At 32.0% G+C, this 12,740-nt stretch overlaps 1 pseudogene; it reads left to right on the top strand.

Annotated features, from left to right (window-relative positions):
• The first annotated feature begins 23 nt into the window (after positions 1-23).
• Positions 24-12,740, top strand: LOC126979352 (UDP-glycosyltransferase UGT5-like; annotated as a pseudogene).

Genomic DNA, 12,740 nt, shown 5'->3' with positions numbered 1-12,740 from the left:
TATTTTTTCATTCGTCCGACAGAATGCAAGTCAAAAATATTGTGATAATATTATTCATCGCGATATGTAAACTTAGAGCTGCGAGAATATTGGCAGTTTTCCCAACGCCTTCGATAAGTCATCAAGTAATATTTCGGTTAATCACTCACGAATTAGCAAGAAGAGGACACGAAGTTGTAGTTATAACTCCTGACCCAGCTTTCTCTTCAGAAAATGCACCCGAAAATTTAACAGAAATTGACGTCCATGATCTATCCTATAATAATTACGAAGACTTTTTCGGTAATGACAACGGAAACAAGGGCGGCATTGCTCAAAATGTATATGTAATTTTAGAGCACATTACAAGCTTATTTGAAAAACAGTTGCAAGTTCCTGAAGTGAAAAGGCATATTTTAAATAAAAATAACAAATTTGATCTGATACTTGTCGAAGCTTACGTCAAATCAACACTTGGATTGGGCCATCTATTGAAAACTCCTGTCATTCAAATTAGTTCACTGGGAGCCGACCCGTTTATCTATAGTAGCTTTGGAGTGCCTAATCACTTATTTCAATATCCTGTTCCTGCAGCTCAACGGCTATATAATTTATCAATTTTTGAGAAGATTAATGAGTTGTATAAATTGATTGTAATTTACAATCATATAATACCAACGGAAAGGTTAGTTCATGAAATGATGAAAAGAGCATTTGGTCTCGATGTCCCAACATACTATGAGCTGCAACAGAATGTTGAACTACTTATATTAAATGAACATCCAGTTTGGGCACACAATCGGCCAGTTCCATCAAATGTCATATATATGGGAGGTATTCATCAACCACCTGAAACAAAATTATCTCAGGTAATTAATATATTTTTATCAATAATATTTTCGGCATATCTTAAAGCAGTGGGAGGCTCCTTTGCACAGGCTAGATTATGGGTACTACAACGGCGCCTATTTCTGCCGTGAAGCAGAAATGTGTAAGCATTATTGTGTTTCGGTCTGAATGGTGCTGTAGCTAGTGAAATTACTGGGCAAATGAGACTTAACATCTTATGTCTCAAGGTGACGTTGTAGTGCCATTCAGAATTTTTGGGGTTTTTCAAGAATCCTGAGTGACACTGCATTGTAATGGGCAGGGCGTATCAATTACCATCACCTGAACGTCCCGCTCTTCTTATCCCAAATTTTCATAAATAAACTATATCTATAAAAGTAGAAACATACCAATTCATAAGTAACGACCATGGCTAAATTTTTCGTGTATGTGGTCAATTATGTGGTATTATCATTTCATTATTGACTCAGGTGAACCTATAAAATTTTCACAACGAAAACATCAAATAGCTGAATAGTAGTTCATGCTACTGTATAGACGTATATTACGTTATTTATAAAAAATTGACAAAGCAAGTTCGTAAAGCTAAAAAACTATTAATAAAAGAAAAATGTAATAAAAGTACTCGTGTTGTACATTCTTGGTTTCAGACTTTTTTATTCTAGAGAAGAGAACTTAAGTACTTAAATTATATAATGTATCTTATTTAAACAGATAAATGCACCCATAAGTATATGTTGCTGCTAACATTTGTAATCTGAAAATTCCCAACAAACATACCAGTAATGTCATTTTGAATAATTATCATTTGCGTTTTACTAAAAACAAATTTCTCTCTTCCACAGCAACTACAGAAATTGTTGGACTCTTCAAAAAATGGAGTTATCTATGTTAGTTTTGGTACTAATGTAAGACCATCTCAGTTACCTAAGAAAAAGATTGCTCTAATTTCTAAAGTGGAAATGGGATCAAGATCAGTTGCCTGGTCAATCAAGCAACATAAAAACATTCAAATGGTTCCCACAAGCTGCCTTGTTGAGTGAGTAGTTTATAATTATTTTATATAGCTATTATAATAATGATGTTAATTTATTTTATTACACTAGCCCCAATATATTTATCTGTCTCTCGATTCATATTTTTGTTAATTATAAATTAAAAATCAAATTGTAAACAAATTTTGATTTTTTCCAAACTTTATATTACCTTGTCGCTCTGTCAGAATGATAGTGACGAGCGTTCTACATTACGAAACAAAAAATCAACATTATTAATTCAGAATGTACGTCGTTCTTTATAATATACATTCTCATGAAAGGAAACATATACTCCAGAATTTAATTATGATTCCTCTTAATCTCACTCTAAATTGGTGGCGGTTGTACGTGTTTTGAGAATCCCATGTATCATATATATGACACAGAATAACTGTGTCCGTAAATTTTGAGGAATATTATTTAAACCTTTATTTCTTCATTTATGAAAATAGAGATTGAAAAACTATTTTCTATAGATAAATATGTACCTATAGGTGCGAATCTTAATAATCGAACTTTTACAATAAATATTTATCATATTATTAAAAAAATATAAAATACTAAATAACATTTTTCTCCTTAATTTGCCAATTATAATTGCATTTTTTGTATATTCCTGATCTATATGTTATGTTTTTTAAAGTGATAACCCTCACTTCTAGGATTAATACACAAATAAAATTTGAAAAAACAAAATTTTATGAATGATGCGGGACTCGAATCCACGACCTCCGGCGTTTCGTTCCGGTGCTCTAACCATCAGAGCCAACCGTTCGAGTTACGTATCGTTATAAAATCTTGTTTGCTTTGTTTAAACCTCAGTTGGTTGGAGCACCGGCACGGAACGCCAGAGGTCGTGGGTTCGAGTCCCGCATCGTTCATAAAATTTTGTTTTTCAAATTTTATTTGTATAATATTCCTTATGTTGTTTCGCATCAAATGAGCTATCGGTCATACTTTAAGGATGTTCATCAAGTATTTTTGAATTTATTATCTATCCTATTTAACTAGTTATACTATTTTCCTTACAGAGCATCCAAAAATAAAGTTGTTTATAACTCAAGGTGGGCTTCAGTCTACAGATGAAGCAATAAATGCAGGAGTTCCAGTCATAGGCTTACCGATGTTTGCAGATCAATGGTATAATGCCGAAAAATACGAGCATCACGGAATTGGCTTGCAGCTTGATATTTTTGACTTAACAGAAGATAACTTCGAAGCTGCAGTTCAAAATGTTTTAAACAATCCAAGGTAAATTCATTCGCCACATCTTAAAAATTAGAATAATGTCTTAGTAATATTGTATAATGGATCCTGTAGATGGAGCCACACCCTGAGTTGAACAAGACATACCAAAATATACAATCATTCGTCACTCCAAATGTTGTCTCAGTTGGTAATATCGGTCGTGCAGAACCAATGAGGGCGCGGGTTCGAATCCTGCATCATTCATTAATTCTGGTTACAAAGGACATTGTCCACACATGATTCTCCACAGCACCGTATGCTTAAAATATGTCAAATTACCTATAGATTATAGTTATATATTATTAATTGTAAAACAGACACTTCAAGATATCCCATTATTTAATAAATTGTATCAGATTTTGAGGTTATAATTGAGCAGTCAATATCACATTCATGATACAAAAATTGATACAATACAATTACTTACAATATGATTTTAAATTATTTTTAGATAAATTATGTTTACACTATGTAAGTAGAAGTGAACGTACTTAAATATTAACTAAGAAGGCAATCAACCAATAACTAATAGTACCAACCCCAGAAATCAAAGCCAGAATATTTCGATATTGCTAGCAATCAGAGTCAGTTAAAATAGCCGAGTTATAAGTAGGTACAAATAAAACAGAATTATAAGTGTCCGTTTGATACTTACCTATATTTGCTGATCATATAATAAAATATTTTAATAATTACGGTGTAAGTCCCATGTTGATCGGTTCTGGGGCGGATTTCGACATTGTCCTTTAATTTGTATCATTGTCTTCTTCTGATTCAGCATTACAATCGCAACCTTCATCAGATCGCTTCCTTTTGTCAGATTACATAATATTATAATTGTTTTGAATAGACAAATAGACAGCTTTAAGTTTACCTTTAAATTAATAATTGGTATATAAAAAGTATATTATATATAATTATAAATAGTCTGAAGACGAAGGCACACCAGTGTGTGTTGGCGGCAGTGATGATTTATAGTACGCTATCAGACGTGGTCGCTAACTATGGGACTGATGAGAAAGCTCATGTTCGCTCAGAGGGCAATGGAGAGTCGGAGTCGGTTCGGAGTTTCCCTGCGAGATTGAATGAATGATGAGGAGATCCGTAGAATGACCTAAGTCACTGACATTGCCCAAATGATTGCGACACTGAAATAGCAGTGGACAGGGCACATAGTTCAACGGACGGCAGTTGGGGTAGTAAAATCCTCGAATGGCGACCACGTACCGGAAGACTCAGTGTTGGTAGGCCCCGCACAAGATGGACCGGTCAAGATTGCCGGAATACGTTGGATGAGGGTACCGCAAGACTGATCGTTGTGGAAATATTTGAGGGAGGCCTTTGTCCAGCAGCAAACGTTTTCCGGCTGATGGTGATAAAAAAAAGGGATAAGAAATGAGTAAGAATACGAATGTCGGCAATATCTAGAAATCAAAAGCACAGCGCCAGGCGATGATGAAACTTATTTTTTTAAATTTTTATTTGGCTATATCATCAGTCACAGTCATTCACTAACAATATGTGGTGGTGGTTTATAATAAATTTTAACTTAATTTCAACTTTTCTTATTTTTTTTCTATATTTCTATCTATCCTATATTTATGGTCCTGCTTGCTATTATGCTTGATTATTGCATAATACAGTAAATGCAATAAATATTCTTAAAATTCTGTTGCATTAAAATTCCCTAAAATTTTATTCCTTAGTATAATTTACTGGAGGATTTTTTCTTGCGAATTGTAGAATTTGGTTCAGATAGTATGTACATATTTTATTAACGAGTTATCTAAGGAAATGCTTTTCGTCTCTAAAACAGATGTGATATGATGTGTGCGTAAACTGATATATTATATATGTATAACATATAGTATTGCAGATGTCCATAGAAGGCTGGTTTATAATTTCTTTCACTTGAAACGTGCGCGTTTACCTCCATAATATAAAAGATAAAACAACGAAAACCTATAAAACTAAGACACCACCAATTTTCTACCCGTCTGTCCTTCTGTCTATCAGCGATCTATAGCCGCTATAGTTGATTTTGTTTTTATAAATTTTGACACTAAAACAACAAAAACAATGTAGTAGTGAATTTAAAAATTGATGCAATGATAATTTAAGAAAATAATAAAATAACAGCGCATTTAAATAGTACATCTCGTACGATGCTACCGAGCAGAGTACGAATTGGCTCGCAAGCAACTGATGTATTTACAAAAAAAAATCTGTTTTATTTTTCAGTTTCAAGAAAAACATGTTGAAACTACGAGATATCATGCGCGATTACCCCATAGAACCCTTGGATAATGCTGTATTTTGGATCGAGCACGTGTTAAGACATGGTGGTTCACATTTACGAACTCCAGTCTCTAGACTGTCCTGGGTAGAATATTATGAAGTAACATTAATAATAGCTGTGTTAATAATACTAGTATTAATAGTTGTATTTCTGAGAATAGTTCTCACATTAATTTTCAGATTTGTAAAGAAAGTATTAAACGTATTTTTAAATTTAATATTACAGTTACATTGTCAGAATAGTATTAAAGTAAAGAGAAATGCTTGTAAGCTTAAATGTCAATAACTATCACACTAATCTTGAAATTGAGGAAAGAGTTTCCAATGCCTGAAAAGGTACTGGGCCCCCAATCAAATATTTAAAGACAAACATTTTCAATGAACAGCCAAAAGAAAAGTGTTTAAGTCGTTTATCTTACCATGTCTAACATATGACTGGCAAAACAAATATGCCAAAAGGCGATGAAACAAAGCATGATAGGAGTAACACTGAAAGACAGAAAAATAGTGGGGAAATAAAGTTCAAAACCAAAGCTTAATAAATATTACAAAAACCTAGACAGCTGAAATGGCAATGGATATAGGACGTTCAATCGAGACAGACAAAAAGTTGACAATAATCATGATAAAATAGCAACCAACAAATAGAATAAGAAAACGGAAACAGGGCATACAAGTCATGAGATAGGAAAAAGATATAAAGAAACTTAGTGCTATTTGAACTAGAATAGCAAAGGAGAGGAAAATATGGAAGAAATTAATGGAAAAAGCCTGTGTGTTGTAGGACACGCTATTAAATTAAGACTAAGAAAAACATATGTATATAATTAATTGAAAATAGCAGTACATAATAAGAGCTAAATAGTAATACAAGATTAACAAAATCTTACACCATCGGAAACTAAAGTTTCCCATTCCATCAAACTCAAAATAATTATTTGAGACCTTATACTATGTTCACAATTTTTGTTGTATGATAAATACTTTCATAACTAGTCTAAGTTAAAAATTGTAATCTCAGTAAAGTAGTTCTTAAATTAAGTTAGGTTAATTAAGTTATGCACTGAGCTTATAAAAGAATAGGGACAAGCCCAGGCACAAGGGTGTCGTAAGAGGCGAACTAATGGAAATTACCAGTGGAAGGCTTCTTTGCACAGGATGCCGGCTAGATTATGAAAACCGCAATCGCGCCTTTTTTTTTTTTGCGCCGTAGCTACTGAAATTACTGGGCAAATGAGGCTTAACATCTTATGTCTCAAGGCGACGAGCGCAATTATTGTAGTGCCGCTCAGAATTTTTGGGTTTTTCAAAAATCCTGTGCGCAGTGCCGCTTATTATGACAGGGCGTATCATTTACTATCAGCTGAAAAACCTACTCGTTTCATCCCTTATTGTCATTAAAAAAATGTTCATGTTTGGATGTTTGGGTATTTTGCAGTCGGAATGCAGTTACGAGATCGGTCTGACGGCGTATAGTGTGTAATTGAAAATACACAAATTAGTAACTTATCTTCAACACTAAGCGGCAATTTATACAGGTCAATTGCCGGGTAGCCAAGCTTAAAAATAGCATGACAAAGTCGCATGGCTACCAAATTTACAAACTTAACGAAATTCGTAAGTGACTGGATCATATCTGCAAAAAGAATGATTGACAACGTTGTTTTACATGCCGGAACCAAAATAATTATTCAAACTTTTGCATGTTGATTATTTACACACCTAATTAAAGACTCCTTGTTGGGCTTTTGACTTAGATTACTTTAACTTGGTTGATTTTCCGTTTAGACTATAGCTTATTCCGGACACGGAAATTTGTGTGACTTTTTTTACTCGTGTAAATCCCTCACTCCTCCATCATATATTATGATGTATCAGATGCAATTATTTGTGAGTGTGAGTGTAGTTTGATAGGTATTTATATAGCTTTATAGGTTTATCATGGTCGTAACATACTTATTTATAAGAGCTAGTACAATATGTAATACAATATTTAAGTTGTTAACAACAATAGAAAAATAAATTTTTTTTTTTTGGATATATGCATTTATTTGGGTGAAGCAAACGCACCTGTCTCCAGCTAGTATAGTACAAAATATTTATTTTTTTGTCACAGCAAAAGAAACATTTAGTATTTTCTTTGCTTAACCCGAGTGTTACACATTCAAATAATCCACATTTAAAGGATTAAAACGCGTGTAATTGTAACTGTTTTTACATTAGATTTTGCGTAAAAGTTACATTTTTATTTAAGTTAACCCGACGTTTCAAGACCATTCCAGATCTCAGAGAGAGAAACTGAAGAAAATGAATTTAAAAACAGTTACAATTACACGCGTTTTAATCCTTTAAAAGTGATTTATTTATTTATTAGTGAATAAGACTTCCCATAGGTGGATTGAAAAGAGATCACCAAGACGTTCGATGGAGCAGTTATTGATATGCCAAAAGTTATATATTAATAAATTGTGATTTGATTTTTGTTTTTTGGAATAGGAGGACAAACGAGCGTACGGGTCACCTTGTTAAGTGATCACCGCTGCCCACAATCTATTGCAACACCAGAGGAATCAGAGGAGCGTTGCCAGCCTTTAAGGAAGGTGTACGCGCTTTTTTTGAAGGTACCCATGTCGTATCGTCCCGGAAACACCGCACAAGGAAGTTCATTCCACAGCTTAGTTGTACGTGGAAGAAAGCTTAGAAATATTGAAATTAGCCATCAACAACCTAAATCTGGTGTTTATAAGGTGACGTAGTAAACAGAATCAAGAAGAACTGGCTGTGGTGTTCCATGTCTGCGAGCCGCGTTGGAGACACTTGGCTAATTCAAATCTAATATTTTATTGTAACAACAATAAAATATGAAATAAGCATATTATCTTAGTTAATATAAAAAAATCTCTTTTGCAAAATTTTTAAATTACAAATATTTGAATTTATGACTTTATATAATTTTGTTGACTAGAACCTTAACGGAGGCGGATACATTGTGCGAAACGTCAAATTCTATCAAATTTGTTGTTTTCTGTTTCTTCATCGTTGCTAGGATCTTGTTTTTCGCTGGGAAAATTAATCAAACAACAATAGTGAATTCTGGATTTATTAAAACTGATAGTGTAAATCTTCCTAAAGTAGATTCCTTTATGGTTGCAAATTTATTTGCGTGCAATCTACACACAACCGAGTAACCCCACATAACAACTTATTCTATTAGTAAGAATGGATGAGATTATTTTCTTTATGAATAATGATTTTTTTTTCACAATTCTTAGAAAAGTCCTCAATCAGATTATACAACAAGTAGTACAAGTTTTTTTTTAAACACATGGAGTACTTTATTACATGCATAGGTTTTATTTCATGTAAGGATTCCTCGTGAATATCTTTCACTGCTAAAAACAAATCGTGGAACAGTGACGATAAAATATAGAGTTAAATATAAAAAAAATACGTTTTCAAAGTTTCTTAATGAGAATAGAAATACACATAAAAGTGCTTATTTGATTATATTTTAAGGCAATTAATGGGAATACAGTTACTAACTATAGACAAACTTGTAAATAAGATCAAAAGAGTACAACCTCTGTACGGTAGATTTTTTTTTATTGTGAGCCTGAGCATTGAGTGAATTGAGTAAATAATTTTTTCCATGGACAGCTTTATGAAGCCCTTTTGCGCGTCACCTCCAAACAAAATTATGTTACAAAGAGTCAGCTGAAAACTTTAAATATAACATTTTAGTTAAGTAGTTTTCATATAATTGATTTTACCTTCCTAATATTTTTTGTAATACAAAGCAGGCTGTGATTACCTTTAATTGTAGGAAAAGTTAGATTTCATAATTGTTAATGCAATGTTAATTATTAACACTGTGACTACTGTTTCTTATGTTGGTGATACATTGAATAAATAAATATAAATGCCTGGGGATATAAGGACAAATTATGTAAAACAAACTGACCCGGCAAACCTTTACCTTTTCCGAACTCGTGCGTTCTCTTTCCCAACTGTCAAAATAATGTCTATTAAAAAGAAAAAACCAACCACGAAGTTTTTATGATACATGCAAATATTTCTAAAAAGAAACTACTAATTTGTTTCAATATCAGATTTAATGATTTGATTCAATGAAGTTAGGTTTGCTTTCATTTCATTTCATCTCCTTAAATTTCATTTTCATTTCATATCAATAAAATAAATCTACTGAAGACTTGGCGTGAAGAAAACAAATGATAAATCTCTGCTTATATTCTTTTACGGTTGGCGCCATTTTCCATGAATAGTTAATTGAGTTTATTGTGTTTTTATTATTCTATTAAATTGCTTAATTTTTTCGCAACTGTATTAAAAATAGTTGTTCAGTACTACACGTGCGGAACCTTCGGCTGCGTCTCGGCTAGGGTAGACATTTGTCGGAACTCTTTGCAATGACAGGCTTTCCGCACTCGTAATGAAATATACTATTCCTTTTTCGGTTTATTGTATTGTTGACTAGTTTGGCGATAATGTGTTACTTTTTTCTAAGATCGTTTAATATTAACAATTATATTATTATACATTATAATATTGAACAAATGAAGAAAATGTCTTAGTTTAAATTTATTCTCTTTAGTATTAAATAATTTTTCATCTCTTTATTAACTTAAAAATGTATGCTATTATTATTATTACTAAACCATCAATAATTTTCTATAAATATTTTATTATTTTCAATTCAATTTATTTAATTAATATTTATTATTTTCCATACAATTGTTATTAATTTGCTCGCACTTTTCTATGTACTATTTAATTGTGGAAACTTTTATAGGTCAGTAATTTATATTTTAAGTTTTAATTTTTAAGTGTATTAAGTTGTACTGTTTGTTTCCCGAATAAAATAGAATAAATAAATAAAATAAATAAAATATATAAATAAAATAAACAAAGTAATAAAATAAATAAAACAAATAAAATAAAATAAATGAAATAAATAAAACAAATAAAACAAATAAAATAAATAAAATAAATAAAATAAATAAAATAAATAAAATAAATAAAATAAATAAAATAAATAAAATAAATAAAATAAATAAAATAAATAAAATAAATAAAATAAATAAAATAAATAAAATAAATAAAATAAATAAAATAAATAAAATAAATAAAATAAATAAAATAAATAAAATAAATAAAATAAATAAAATAAATAAATAAACTCCTACAGTTATAACTAACGAGCTAAAGATAATTTTAAAGTAAAAGTTTCACCGACAACGAGTGAAAGAGATGAGAAAACTTTCACAAGCTTTCATTCACCTTGCTGCTTGTAGACGTGGATGTAGTAGATAAGGACTTAATATACGTCTTAACTGCATCACTAATTAGAACATAATATTGGTACTTGCGCCGGCATTCGCTTCCATACGACCTGTACAAATACCACTGGACAGGCTGTTCCATATTTTTGACAGCAATAATTTGTGCCTATTTGAAGTGCCTCTCGAGCGTCCAGAGAACTAATTTTGACGTATAATACAGATGGCTGCGAGAGAAACGTACAATACTCTGAAGTGTTTTTGTATTTTGAATCAATTTTAGTCGTTTTCCGTGTTATTTATAATTCAGAAATCAACGTTATAAAGTACAGTATTTCTTTTTTGTAAATAGTTTTCCTATTGATATTTGTTTAGCTGCGGTTGTCATCACTAAATTTAGTTCCGCAAACTATCGCTACATTGCCAACAGCGCCAAAATGGCTATCCTTTTTTTTATGAAGATAAGGGACGAGACGATCAGGACGTTCAGCTGATGGCAATTCACACGCCCTGCCCATTACAATGCAGTGCCGTTCAGGATTCTTGAAAAACCCAGAAATTCTTAGCGGCACTACAATTGCGCTAGCCACCTTGAGACATAAGATGTGGAAGTCTCTTTGCCCCGTATTTACACTAGCTACGGTGCCGTTCAAGCCGAAACACAGTAATGTTTACACATTATTGCTTCACGGCAGAAATAGGCGCGGTTGTGGTACCCATAATCTAGCCGGCATCCTGTGCAAACGAGCTTCCCTCTGGTTCTTTAAATATATTCAATTTCAAAATATTTAAATATTGCTACAGAATAATATGGTACATAATATATAATTTAATATATAATAATTAAACGCAGAGCAATATTTTATATAATATATTGATGACAGTGACAGGTGAACAGAGTGAAGATGTCTATAAAAGGCGATGTCTCCCTAGCGTCATTTCCGTTACAACTGTTGACGAGTTAGGACGGTACTCTGTCCAATTTCTGTTCCAATATCAGTCATTGTGTTATTTGAAACTAGCTGACCCGATAGACGTTGTTCTGTTAATAAACGGTTCGAGAGATATGATAAATGCGTGGGTGAGTGCGTGAGTGGGATCGTGACACGACAAACTATATCTGTTAATCTTCCTCGAGCTTTACAAAAGATTTCATTGAGATCGGTCGAATAGTTTAGGAGTTATTAGGGAACATACAAACATACATTCTCTTTTATATATATAGATTAATTATTCTTAGAAGATTAACAAATTGATCTATGTCATTTAAATTATGTAGATATAGCTTGTTTGTGAATTTTTAGTAGGTAGTATTAACTTTATTAACATGATATATGTTATAAAACCAGGAGAGGATAAAATATGTAGCGAACTTATCAAAGGAACTATATCTGAAACTATCCCGATCTTAACAGAACTTTTTAATAAAATCGTCGAAAGTGAAAATATACCCAATCGATGGAAACAAAACACAATAATACTGCTTTATAAAAAGGGAGACACGAAAATTATTAAAAATTACAGACCAATAAGTTTAATGCCAAATCCTTATAAAATCTTCACAAAAACAATTTAAAATAGAATAACAAAAATATTAGACGAGTCTCAACCTCGAGAACAGGCAGGCTTTCGTAATAATTTCTCTACCGTAGACCATAATATACTGGTAATGAGACAAATCATTGAAAAATGTAATGAGTACAATCAATCATATTATATAGGATTCGTTGATAAAGCGTTTGATTCAATCAAACATAAATATCTTTGGGATTCTCTATATGATTTTTGTATCTTATACAAGAAATTTAAGATACAAAAAGGGGCAAGGAAAGGTGACCCATTATCTCCTAAACTATTATCTGCAGTTTTAGAAGGTATCTTTCGAAGACTAGATTGGGATCTATACGGGATCAACATCAACGGCCGACGCATTCATCATTTGAGATTTGAAGATGACGTTATTATCCTGGCAGAAACTTCAGAAGTATTGCATAAGGTGTTACAAGAGTTACTTGTAGAGAGCAAAAAGTAG

The sequence above is a fragment of the Leptidea sinapis genome, chromosome 3 (genome assembly GCF_905404315.1).
Source record: "Leptidea sinapis chromosome 3, ilLepSina1.1, whole genome shotgun sequence".
Lineage (NCBI taxonomy): Eukaryota > Metazoa > Arthropoda > Insecta > Lepidoptera > Pieridae > Leptidea > Leptidea sinapis.
This window is presented reverse-complemented; position numbering and strand designations above follow the sequence as displayed.